At 39.8% G+C, this 13,338-nt stretch overlaps 2 long non-coding RNA genes across 2 annotated transcripts in view; one reads left to right on the top strand and one right to left on the bottom strand.

Moving 5' to 3' along the window:
- LOC132388221 (uncharacterized) overlaps nt 1–12,998 on the bottom strand; it is a 270,004-nt gene extending 257,006 nt beyond the window's left edge. Inside the window, exons 1-2 of the long non-coding RNA XR_009510184.1 lie at nt 12,863–12,998; nt 9,022–9,114 (exon numbers count right to left, since the gene is read on the bottom strand). This is a non-coding gene — a long non-coding RNA (uncharacterized LOC132388221). The remainder of the gene's footprint in view (nt 1–9,021; nt 9,115–12,862) is intronic.
- On the top strand, nt 1,126–6,996 carry LOC132388220 (uncharacterized). The gene is made up of 3 exons (XR_009510183.1): nt 1,126–1,177; nt 2,820–2,894; nt 6,983–6,996. It is a non-coding gene; the product is annotated as an uncharacterized LOC132388220 (long non-coding RNA).
- Nucleotides 12,999–13,338: the final 340 nt, after the last annotated feature.

Below are 13,338 nucleotides of genomic sequence, written 5' to 3'. Positions count from 1 at the left end.
AAGGTACATGGAAATCACTCAAAAGGCTTTAACTTCTCTGCCTGGATTGCTTCAGAGCTGCATTGAAATAGCATCCTAGAATTTGAACTGTTCACAAGATTGGACCTTGAACCCATTCTATAGCACCTGGTCACACTTGACACTTTTACGAACTCAGCATGAAAACAACATTAGGGAAATGGAAAACAATCAGCTCAGCAAAGGCAGCAGTATAGGAACTTGCAGCTCATACTGAATGGAATCTAAATTCATACTCTCTGTGATTAAAGAAGAGATTAGTAATTTTAATATTATTCAATCTGCAATTGAAGGGTGTTCTAAAGTAGTCTTCAAGGCTACTAGAGTCTGTACTTCTGCAGATAATCTATTACCTTCAGTGACAGGAATCTGATTGTACAAGACAATATGTGGGAACTGAATTCAGCACAGATATACTATAGCCTATTGTTGAACACACACAACTTAAACTACAAAAATACAGTATTGCCTTTAAAACTGATCTGATTTACTGTCCCAGCTATCCAACGATAAGTCATTCTTGTCATATAGTAGTATGTCTGTATTCATTTTACCTGCATTCTCAGTTTTCTGAAATATTCTACCTCTCAATTTGTAGTTTCAAAAGTCATAGAAGCAGAATTAGGCCATTTATACCCAACGGGTTTGCCCCACCATTCCATTTTGGCTGATTTATTATCCCTCTTAACCCCATTTGCTTCCCCTGGTCACGAACCTTTCACAAACATATTAATGAATAATCTATCAATCTCCACTTTACACATCCCCAATTACTTAGCTTCACAGCTGTCTGTGGCAAGCAATTCCACAGATTCACCACCTTCTGGCTCGAGAAATCCCTCCTCATCCCTGTTGTAAAGGGACATACTTCTACTCCAAAGCTGTACCGTCTGGTCGCAAACTCCTCCACCACAAAATACATCATCTCTACCTCAACTCTATCTAGGTCTTTCAATATCCATCAGCTTTCAATGTCCTTCTTTTCTCTTTACCAGAGCTATCAAAAGTGAGATATCTTCCCCAGATAATGGCCTTCCAAAAAACACTTGTCGTCCTGGTGTTTCTCCTGCTGATTGTTAACACTGAGTTTTCCAAAGCCCAAGTGGCCGGACGTCTTGATATCGGATTGAACAGAAATGCAGAGAGACTTTCTAAACAGGTGGGATTGTCTTACCTCCACTTCTTTAACATTGTTCACTGTTGAAATTGCCTGCAATCCCAAAAAATGAACAGGTTCAGGAACTCAAGATCAAATTCAATTTTCTTTACAGATATACAACCAAACGAAACAACATTCCTCTACAACGTGCTCCAACCACAGAACATCGATCGCACAAAGCACATAAAACTAAATACTGTCAAAAATAAGTGAATAAAATATAATTCACAATGCATGCAGTGTGCAGCACATAAAAAAAAACAACTAACAGTAAAGAGCTCACTGTCTTGAGATGAGAGGTCGGGAGTGGCAGGGCATTCATTGGTTTTGTAACCTAATGGAAGAAGCAGTCTAGCAGTGATAGTTCTCAAGCTCCAGTGCCTCCTTCCCGATGATTATAGGTCAAAGAGATTGGGTGATATGTGCCAGGGATCCTCAATGATGCTTTGGGCTTTGACTAAATCAAATGTGTCAGATCATTAATATTCCAAACAGCATTTTATTTAAAGTCAAACATCTATTCTTTGATATAATGAACATACTGAAATGCAATAAAAAATTAATTTTTCCAAGTCAAATTGAGTTTATTCTTATTATCATAAGTTCAGTGAGGTACGGATTTAGTACCAAGGAAAATTTGCATGCAGCAACATCACAAAGATGAAGGGACAGACAGCACACAGAATATAGATTATGCATTAGCTCTTCCTTAAGTCATGCCATACGCAATAAAGTCGATTTGCCATCATGAGTATATATTTTCAGAAGTTAATTGGCTGGAATAGTAATGAATGGGAGATTGGTTTGACTATACAAAATAGATGAATGTTACTTGAGGCAGGCATCCCCAACAGGACTGAAAACAACGTCAATTACAATTTCCCACTAGAAGTTACTCACGGACAGTTATAGAAAATCGTGTTGCAATGAAAATGTTCCCATGATACTTCAGGGTTTATTCATCGAGAAGATACTTTGATTGATGCACAAGAGAGGTGGGAGGTGGACGGGGTAATATTTTGGAAATACTTTCTGAGGAGCTGTCTGGTCAAACTAAATAGTGAGAACTGGTGCCGAATACTTTCCTGTGTTCAATGGTGGGTGAGGTTCACCAATGACGGGCTGGGCCATATTTAGTATATATTACAGGCTTTTCCGTACAATGGCATTGATGCTTCCATATCAGGCCAAGATGAAACCAGTCAATATACTCTCTAACAGACATCTGTAGAAATTAGTCAATGTTTCAGATAATAATTCAAATTTTGTCAAGCTTCCAAGAAAGCATAGCATTTTTGTTGACATTCCAAATCTCCTCAAATTCCTATTGAAATATAGCCGCCGTCACACCTTCTTTACAGCTGTATCAATATGTTGGGTCCAGGTTAGTTCCTCGGACATACTGGCACCCAGGAACTTTAAATGGCTCCCTCACTGCATTTCTGATCCCTCCATGAGGATTGGTGTGTGTCATTCACTCAACTATAATGTGTCATCTGTCCTCATACCCGAACTCTATATTCTCAAACCCGACCTCCGGAAAACACGGTGAAGAATTCTTCAATGGGCAAGAAAGTCAATGGTCTGAGATAACTGAGCAGCAAGTTGAATTCACAATTCTTTGTTTCTTGTCAATTCACAGGAAAATATGAACGAAAGTCTGAGAAGCGGATTCCCACCAAACAACAGGTGACCTTGTGGTTTGTTGGAAGTAAAGGTCTGTTAAGATCTATTAAGAACTGTGCATTCCAGTGATCCACCACTCTCTGAATAAAAAAAAAACCTACGCCTCACATGCCCTTTGAACACACGCCTTCTCACTTTAAATGCCTGCCCTTTGGTATTTGACATTTCAACCCCGGGAATCAGATACTCCCTGTCTACTCTATCTATGCCTCTTTTAAACTTATAAACCTTCATCGGAATTCCACACAGGCTCTGGTGCTCCAGAGGAAACAACTCACCGTCCTTTCCAATTGTATCTAGTCTCAATTGTAAGCTAAGCTGTCGCTGAGGAAATACAGCTCCAGTAATATAATTTTTATTTCTGCATGTGTGTGTGTGGCACAGATCCATCAACATTTCCTGGTACATGCTTCAGAGCATCGACTGATGATAAGAGGATGTTCACCATGACACTGGAGTAAACTCTAGATGTCTCATTCTCCTGTGTAGTAAAGGACTTCAATTTGCTGCAACCTACTACAAGTTCTGAGTTATCATAATTCGAAAATGAACAATGCTAAAAGTTCATGTGCAACGGTTGTATTTATATTTTCTGCCCATTACACTACTGTTTTTTTTGGCAGCAATAAAGGTCTTCCTTCTCTGGCTGTGATCAGTGCTTCCTTCATCATGTCAGTGTTACGCCTGTGACAATAGACAATAGGTGCAGAAGTAGACCATTCGGCCCTACAAGCCTGCACCGCCATTTTGAGATCATGGCTGATCAATTACTATCAATACCCTGTTCCTGCTTTGTCCCCATATCTCTTGATTCCCTTATCCATGATACCTATCTAGCTCCTTCTTGAAAGCATCCAGAGAATTGGCCTCCACTATCTTCCAAGGCAGTGCCTTCCAGACCCCCACAACTCTCTGGGAGAAGAAGCCTTTCCTTAACTCTGTCCTAAATGACCTACCCCTTATTCCCAAACCAAGCCCTCTGGTACTGGACTCTCCCAGCATCTGGAACATATTTCCTGCCTCTATCTAGTCCAATCTCTTAATAATCTTACATGCTTCAATCAGATCCCCTCTCAATCTCCTTAATTCCAGCGTGTACAAGCCCAGTCTCTCTAACCTTCCTGCGTAAGACAGTCCAGACACCCCAGGAATTAACCTCGTGAATCTACGCTGCACTTCCTCTACAGCCAGGATGACCTTCCTTAACCCTGAAGACCAAAACTGTACAAAATACTCCAGGTGAGGTCTCACCAGGGCTCTGTACAAATCCAAGAGGATTTCCTTGCACTTGTACTCAATTCCCTTTGCAATAAAGGCCAACATTCCAATAGCCTTCTTCACTGCCTGCTGCACTTGCTCATTCACTTTCAGTGACTGATGAACAAGGACTCCGAGATCTCTTTGTATTGCTCCCTTACCCAACTCTAAACCGTTCAGATAATAATCTACCTTCCTGTTCTTACTCCCAAAGTGGATAACCTCACACTTATTCACATTAAACGCCATCTGCCAAGTATCTGCCCACTCACCCAGCCTATCTAAGTCACCCTGAATTCTCCCAGCATCCTCATCACGTCGTACTGCCACCCAGCTTAGTATCATCAGCAAATTTGCTGATGTTATTTTTTATGCCTTCATCCAAATCAATAACGTAAGTTGTAAACAGCTGTGGTCCCAATTCCGAGCCCTGTGGCACCCCACTAGTCACCACCTGCCATTCCGAGAAACACCCATTCACACCTACCCTTTGCTTTCTATCTGCCAACAAGTGTTCTATCCATGTCAATGCCTTCCCCCCGATGCCATGAGCTTTGATTTTACCCACCAATCACCTATGTGGGACCTTATCAAATGCCTTCTGAAAATCAAGGTACACTACATCCACTGGATCTCCCCCGTCTAACTTCCTGGTTACTTCCTGGAAAAACTCCAACAGATTAGTCAAGCATGATTTACCCTTGGTAAATCCATGCTGGATCGGGCCAATCCTATCACTGCTATCTAGTCATGCCACAATTTCATCCTTAATAATGCACTCCAGCATCTTTCCCACCACCGATGTCAGGCTAACAGGTCGATAGTTCTCTGTTTTCTCCCTCTTCCTTTTTGAGAATTGCAAGATCGCTATTAAGTCAGGGTAGGAGACCCAGGAAATGAGTGAGAGAAGTTTGGAATGTCCTGGCCCCCAGCGATACAAAGCCACGGAAAAGGTCATTGTTTCTTGGAGGCTGAATTGTGTATTGAGTACTCTGCTTCATGGAAGCCCTCTGGCAACGTGGGCAGGTTAGGGGATGGCATCATTCCACCCTGAGTGACATCTGAGACCCTTTGAGTGGGGATAAAAGAGGGTCTGGGGAACAGCTCCTTGAGACGCACCAGAAGAATGGCTAGAACTCCTGTAACAGCGTAATAGTGAAAGCCGGCGGAAAAGCCCACGTAGAAATATAGAAATATAAAACCATAAATAATTAAATAATAATAAATTATGCCAAGTGGAAGTAATCAGTGATTCAAAGTCATTTTATTCGTGACAACATTAATTCGTTATCAGCTAAGCACTGTTTCTGACTATTCATTTACTATAATAATAATTCACATGTCAAGACAAGACAAGATAAAGGAGCAGAAGTAGGCCATTCGGCCCCTTGAGTCCGCTCCGCCACTTCACCATGAGCTTAAGTATTCTCCCATCTCCAATTTCCGACATTTTCCCCATATTCCTTGATACCCTGACTAATTAGATTCCCATCAATCTCCTCCTTAAACACCCTAAATTATTGGGCCTCCACACTGCATGTGGCAACGAATTCCATAATTCCACGACCATGATGCCTCAAACAGAATTACAGGACAATGAGTTCCAATCAATTTGCAATCAATGCCCACATTACACAATAATCCGTTTTGCTTTGGTATCATACTACAAACTTTCTCAATGTTTCTGTTGACATGTCACTCATTAAGTGAATACCAAATCGTCAGTCCTGTTGAAGTGATTTGAAGTGCTTTGTAATTTAATTAAAATTGTCATTTGATAACGTATATTGATAACTTTCAACAAAAGTAATCAGTCTATAATATTAGCTAAGCAGAGTCTGCTGTGTCACATATCGGGGAATGTTTCTGTTCTCTTGATAAAACTAGATCTATGTAAAGGCAACAAAGGAGCACATTATGAACTTTAATTAATATTGTATAATACAATAGTTGTATCCAGTCTAAATTGTAAGCCAAGCTGACACTGAGGAAATACAGCTCCAGAAATAAGATTTTTATTTCTGCAAGGAGTATGTGTGTGTGGCAAATATCAAGCAGCATTTCCTGGTGCATGATTCAGAGCACACGACTGATGATAAGAGGATGTTCACCACGACATTGGAGTAAACTCCAGATGTCTCTTTCTTCTGTGCAGTAAAGGAATTAAATTTTCTGCATCCTACTACAAGTTCTGAATTATCATAATTCGAAAATGAACAATGCTGAAAGTCAAATGCAACTGTTCTATTTATATTTTCTGCCCATTACACTACCGGTGTTTTTGGCAGCAATAAAGGTCTTCCTCTCTGGTTGTGTCCCGGGCTTCCTTCATCATGTCAGTACTTCCACTTAGTTTTCTCTACTTTCTAGTATGCATTTCATGTGGAGACTCAGGAATACAGTTACACTCAGATGTAGAATTATTCTTTATTGCTTTTCCACACCAGTTTTGATTTACCAGTCTGAATTTTTATTGCTGAACTGAAACCCTGAACGGGCAGGACCCATGGACATCTCTTCGCCTGTCCTCTACTTATTGACCTGTTAGGTATGGCTGATACTACCAAGAGCTAAAGCAGAAGGCCCTGACTCCAGACAACATAGAACTCAGGGTCATTGAGGCACATGGTCCTTCAAACCTGATGACATGTTTGTGGTCTTCTTGCAGCCCTTTATTTATTGCCATCCCTTATTTCAAGCATTGGCACAATTTAACATTCATCATAATCCACTTCCTCTTGTTGCAAACCTTTATGTGTCAGGTTTTTTTTATCCTATTCAATATTAATCATTTGTTGTATTCCAGGTTTTAAGGTACTATGCTTTCAGTAACAAATGAATATTTCTGAACTTGTGTTGTAGTTGGCGAGCTGCCCAAATGGAACGACCACTCCCAACAATGATCCATCGGAAGTTATTCAGTCTGCCAGAAACTTCAATCAGACAGACAGACTGAACGACATACTTTATTGATCCCGAAGGAAATTGGGTCTCGTTACATTCATACTAAGCAGGAATTGTGTAGAAATATAGCAATATTTAACCATAAATGATTAAATAATTATAAATTATGCCAAGGAGAAATAATCAGTGATTCATAGTCATTTTATTTGTGACAACATTAATTCGTCATGAGCTAAGTACTGTCTCTGTTATAGTCTATTCGTTTACTCTATTAATAATTCATATTACATTTCAAGCAAGGTAAAGGTGCAGAAGTAGGCCATTCGACCCATTGAGTCTGCTCTGCCACTCCACCATGAACTGAACTATTCTCCCATCTAGATCCAATTTCCGACTTTTTCCCCATATCCTTTGATACACTGACTAATTAGATACCTATCAATCTCCTCCTTAAGCACCATCAATGATTGGGCCTCCACACTGTATGTGGCAACGAATTCCATAATTCCACCACCATCTGGCTAAAAATATGTACCTTTTGCGATAATTTGATGAGAATGCCAGTAGGATAGATAAAGGGGATGCAGTGTATTTTGTATATCTGGGCGTTAAGAAGTCCTTTGACACAAGTGCCACACAGAAGGCTGCGTATTTAATTAAGAGCCCATGATATTACAAGAATGTTACTAACATGGGTAGTACATTGGCTGATTGGTAGGAGGCAGCGAGTGGGAATAAATGGATCCTGTTCTGGTTGGCTGCCAGTGGCTAGTGGTGATCCGCAGGGTTCCTATGGGGCCACTTATTTTTATGCTGTATATAATGACTTAGATGAAGGAATAGATGGTTTTCCTGCCAGGTTTGCAGATATTAGGAATATTGGTGGAGGGACATGAAATGTTGAGGAAACAGATATGATAGAAACATAGAAACACGGAACTACTGCACAATACAGGCCCTCCAGCCTACAAAGCTGTGCCGAACATGTCCTTACCTTAGAAATTTTGCATTATGCCGATGACCTTTTGCTTTATATTCCTAATGTTGAGACTTTATTAGCTATCGTACATTCTTTTGTCTCCTGTTTTAGTCAGTATTCAGGATAAGAGTGAACTTTTTCTATTGAATCATTTAGTATCAATTAATACTAACCTTCCTTTTAAAATTGTAAGAAATAAACTTACTTATTTGGATGGAACAATTACTAAGAACCATAAATAGTTATTTAAAGAAAATTTGGGCCTGGGACCCCAAGATCCCTCTGATCCTCCTCACTGCCAAGAGTCTAGGCATTAACTCTACATTCTGCCATCATATTTGACCTACCAAAATGAACCAGGCCACACTTATCTGGGTTGAACTTCATCTACCATTTCTCAGCCCAGTTTTGCATCTTATTAATGCCTCATCTCATTAAATTACCTCGTCTCAGTCATTTATAAAAATCTCGAAGAGTTGGGGTCCCAGAATAGATCCCTGAGGCACAACACTGGACTCTGGCCTCCATGCAGAATATGACCCGTCTCCAAGCACATTTTGCCTTCTTGGGGTAAGTCAGTTCAGGATCCACAAAGCAATGTCTCCTTGGATCCCATGTATCCTTACTTTCTCATGGGGTTGAGGAGGAGATAAAACAAAGGATCATCAGTGATTGAATGGCAGAGCTGATTCAATGGGCCCGATTATCTCATTCTGCTCTTATGTCATATGGTCTTAAATAAGTATGTCTAAAATTAATTATTTATAATAATTTTGTGTTTAATGGGGACAATCTCAAGAGCACAGATATTAGGTATGGTGAATAAATGTTGCCAATATCAGTAGTAACCACTTCCAGTCTTACAATAAATGCTAATGAAGAACTCATTGTATGTATGTTTCATTGATTGTTAATTATTATTACAAGTGTTGCACTATTTCACATTTCTTTAACACACATTATACAGTGTTGAACTTCTATTGGCTGGAACTTTTGGTAGTGACACTAAGTTTCTGACCTTGTGCTGTTGATCAGTTTTAACCCAGATGCTCACTGTAACTTGCGGAGAAGATATTCCTGATGTCACTTTCAGGGTCTATGGTGCAGCTGTCTGAAAAAAAATGAACAGCACAAATGTCATTATTGTAATCGACATACGGCAACATACATCATCTCCAATAACTATATGATTTTCACTCCAATGGAAGAACTGCAGGAACGAGACTGCAGGATTTTCTGGGATTTGAAATCAGATGCTGTCATTCTCGTAAATGCTTATGTAGTGTTCTCGCACAGCTGTAAAATAACTCTGAACTAAACACCAAGCATAAACCAATCAATGAGGCGGTCCCAGTAAGATTAACCATTTACTGTTCACTCTTCCACATTAAGGTATGGTGAAAACTGTTGATAAAACAATACAAAAAATATACTGTATTTGTTTCCTTCTTGACATCACATTTACATCATAAACACTTGCAAAAGTAAAACTACAACAACAATCTTACATTAAAGTGCAACATACAGTCAGAATCTACCCACGCCATCGACTGGCTTTAAATACACTTCAACACAAACTATCCGCCACTCTTTAAATAACAAAAAACATAAACTTTATCAATCATCATTACTTTTAACAGAATCAGCGTTAACATTTTTAATTCAACATATCGATTATCTCATGAACTTAGGGCGTTGATTCACTAATGTTTCTAGTGCGTAGAAAGAAAACTTTTCTCGCGCTGATACTGTACACATAAGCCCCCTCCCTCCTGTTTCTCCAAACCGGTATTCTCCCACAACACACGGCGTAACTGGGAGTGACGTCATCGCATGCCGCTATATATCACAGAAAACGAATTTACTTTAAACAACCTTAACTTTAACTAGAAATTGATAACAAACAAATTACTAAAGCAAAAGTATAATAAACTAAACAAATGCCTTAAAGGCAACACAGCTTAAGATCTCAAATGACTGCTCCGAAGATAAAATAATTGGTTATTTGGGGAAAGAAATAAGTATATATAATAAAGTTATTACGAACTCCGTGGAGCATGTGGGGATCTTCAGATATACAGGCACTCTCGCTTTCTTTCTTTTTTTTTCATTTTCTTTTTTTTCTGTAGGGTTGTTAGAGGGGAGGGGCTAAGGGTATATTTGTTTTTCTTTCTGTAATTATTTGAAAACGCAATAAAAAACGTTTTAAAAAGAGGATCATTAAAAAAGGTCATTTAGTACAGAGTTAAGGAAAAACTTCTTCTGCAAGAGAGTTGTGGGGGTCTGGAATGCACTGCCTCGGAAGGTAGTGGAGGCCAATTCTCTGGATGCTTTCAAGGAGCTAAAGAGGTATCTTATGGATAGGGGAATCAAGGGATTAGGGGACAAGGCAGGAACAGGGTATTGATAGTAATTGATCAGGCATGATCTCATAATGGCGGTGCAGGCTCGAAGGGCTGAATGGTCTTCTTCTGCACCTATTGTCTATTGTCACAGGCGTAACACTGACATGATGAAGGAAGCCCTGAACACAGCCAAAGAAGGAAGACCTTTATTGCTGCCAAAACACCAGTAGTGTAATGGGCAGAAAATATAAATAGAACAGTTGCACCTGAACTTTTAGCATTGCTCATTTTCGAATTATGATAACTCAGAACCTGTAGTAGGATGCAGCAAATTGAAGTCCTTTACTACACAGGAGAAAGAGACATCTGGAGTTTACTCCAGTGTCATGGTGAGCATCCTCTTATCATCAGTCGATGCTCTGAAGCATGTACCAGGAAATGTCGACGGATATTTGACACACACACACATGCTCCTTGCAGAAATAAAAATCATATTTCTGGAGCTGTATTTCCACAGCGTCAGTCTGGCTTACAATTGAGACTGGATACAATTGGAAAGGACGGTGAGTTGTTTCCTCTGGAGCACCATAGCCTGAGGGGAATTCCGACGAAGGTTTATAAGTTTAAAAGAGGCATAGATAGAGTAGACAGGGAGTATCTGATTCCCGGGGTTGAAATGTCAAATACCAAAGGGCAGGCATTTAAAGTGAGAAGGCGTGTGTTCAAAGGGCATGTGATGGGTAGGGTTTTATTTATTCAGAGAGTAGTGGATCACTGGAATGCACAGTTCTTAATTGATCTTAACAGACCTTTACTTCTAACAAACCACAAAGTCACCTATTGTGTCGAGGGAATCTGATTCTCAGACTTTCGCTCATATTTGAATTAACAATTAACAAAGAATTGTGAAGTCAACTTGCTGCTCAGTTATCTCAGACCATTGACTTTGTTGCCCATGGAAGAATTCCTCAACGTGTTTTCCGGAGTTCGAGTATGAGGAGAGATGACACGTTATAGTTGAGTGAATGACACACACTAATCCTCATGGAGGGATCAGAAATGCAGTGAGGGAGCTATTTTAAGATCCTGGGTGCCAGTATGTCCGAGGAGCTAACCTGGACCCAAAATATTGATACAGCTGTAAAGAAGGTGTGACGACGGCTATATTTCAATAGGAATTTGAGGAGATTTGGAATGTCACCAAAAACGCTATGCTTTCTTGGAAGCTTGACAAAATTTGAATTATTATCTGAAACGTTGATTAATTTCCACAGATGTCTGTTAGAGAGTTTATTGACTGGTTTCATCTTGGCCTGATATGGAAGCATCAATGCCATTGTACGGAATAGCCTGTAATAAGTACTAAATATGGCCCAGTCCGTCATTGGTGAACCTCACCCACCATTGAACACAGGAAAGTATTCGGCACCAGTTCTCACTATTTAGTTTGACCAGTCAGCTCCTCAGAAAGTATTTCCAAAATATTACCCCGTCCACCTCCCACCCCACTGGTGCATCAATCAAAGTATCTTCTCGATGAATAAACCCTGAACTATCATGGGAACATTTCCATTACAAGACCTACACGATTTTGTATAACTGTCCGTGAGTAACGTCTCGTGGGAAATTGTAATTGACAAAGTTTTCAGCACTCTTGGGGATGCCTGCCTCAAGTGACATTCATCTATTTTGTCTAGTCAAACCAATCTCCCATTCATTACTATTCCAGCCAATTAACTTCTGAAAATATATACTCATGATGGCAAATCGACTTTATTGCATATGGCATGACTTAAGGTAGACCTAATGCATAATCTATATTCTGTGTGCTGTCTGTCCCTTCATCTTTGTGATGTTGCTGCATGCAAATTTTCCTTGGTACTGAACCCGTACCTCACTGAACTTATGATAATAAGAATAAACTCAATTTGACTTGGAAAAATTAATGTTTTATATTGCATTTCAGTATGTTCATTATATCAAAAAATAGATGTTTGACTTTAAATAAAATGTTGTTTGGAATATTAATGATCTGACACATTTGATTTAGTGAAAGCCCAAAGCATCATTGAGGATCCCTGGCACATATCTCCCAATCTCTTTGACCTATAATCATCGGGAAGGAGGCATTGCAGCTCGAGGACTACGACTGCTAGACTGGGTAATAGCTTCTTCCATTAGGTTACAAAACAAATTAATGCCCTGCAACTCCCGACCTCTCATCACAGGACAGTGAGCTCTGTACTGTTAGTTGTTTTTTTAATGTGCTGCACACTGCATGCATTGTGAATTATATTTTATGCACTTATTTTTGACAATATTTAGTTTTATGCGCTTTGTGCGATCAAAGATCTGTGGTTGGAGCAAGGTGCAGAGGAATGTTGTTTCGTTTGGTTTTATATCTGTAAAGAAAATTGAATTTGAACGCGAGTTCCTGAACCTGTTCATTTTTTGGGATTGCAGGCAATTTCAACAATGAACAATGTTAAAGAAGTGGAGCTAAGACAATCCTACCTGTGAAGAAATTCCCTCTGCATTACTGTTGAATCTGATATCAAGTCGTCTGACCCCTCGGGCTTTGGAAAACTCAGTGTTAACAATCAGCAGGAGAAACACCAGGACGACAAGAGTTTTTTTGGAAGGCAATTATCTGGAGGAAGGTATCTCAATTTTGATAGCTCTGGTAAAGAGAAAAGAAGGACATTGAAAGCTTATGGATATTGGAAGACCTAGATAGAGTTGAAGTAGATAGGATGTATTTTGTGGTGGAGGAGTTTGCGACCAGACGGTACAGCCTTGGAGTAGAAGTATTTCCCTTTACAACAGGGATGAGGAGGAATTTCTCGAGCCAGAAGGTGGTGAATCTGTGGAATTGCTTGCCACAGACAGCTGTGAAGCTATGTAATTGGGGATGGGTGAAGCGGAGGTTGATAGATTATTCATTAATATGTTTGTGATAGGTTCCGGAGCAGGGGAAGCAAATGGAGTTG

The sequence above is a fragment of the Hypanus sabinus genome, unplaced genomic scaffold (assembly GCF_030144855.1).
Source record: "Hypanus sabinus isolate sHypSab1 unplaced genomic scaffold, sHypSab1.hap1 scaffold_279, whole genome shotgun sequence".
Lineage (NCBI taxonomy): Eukaryota > Metazoa > Chordata > Chondrichthyes > Myliobatiformes > Dasyatidae > Hypanus > Hypanus sabinus.
This window is presented reverse-complemented; position numbering and strand designations above follow the sequence as displayed.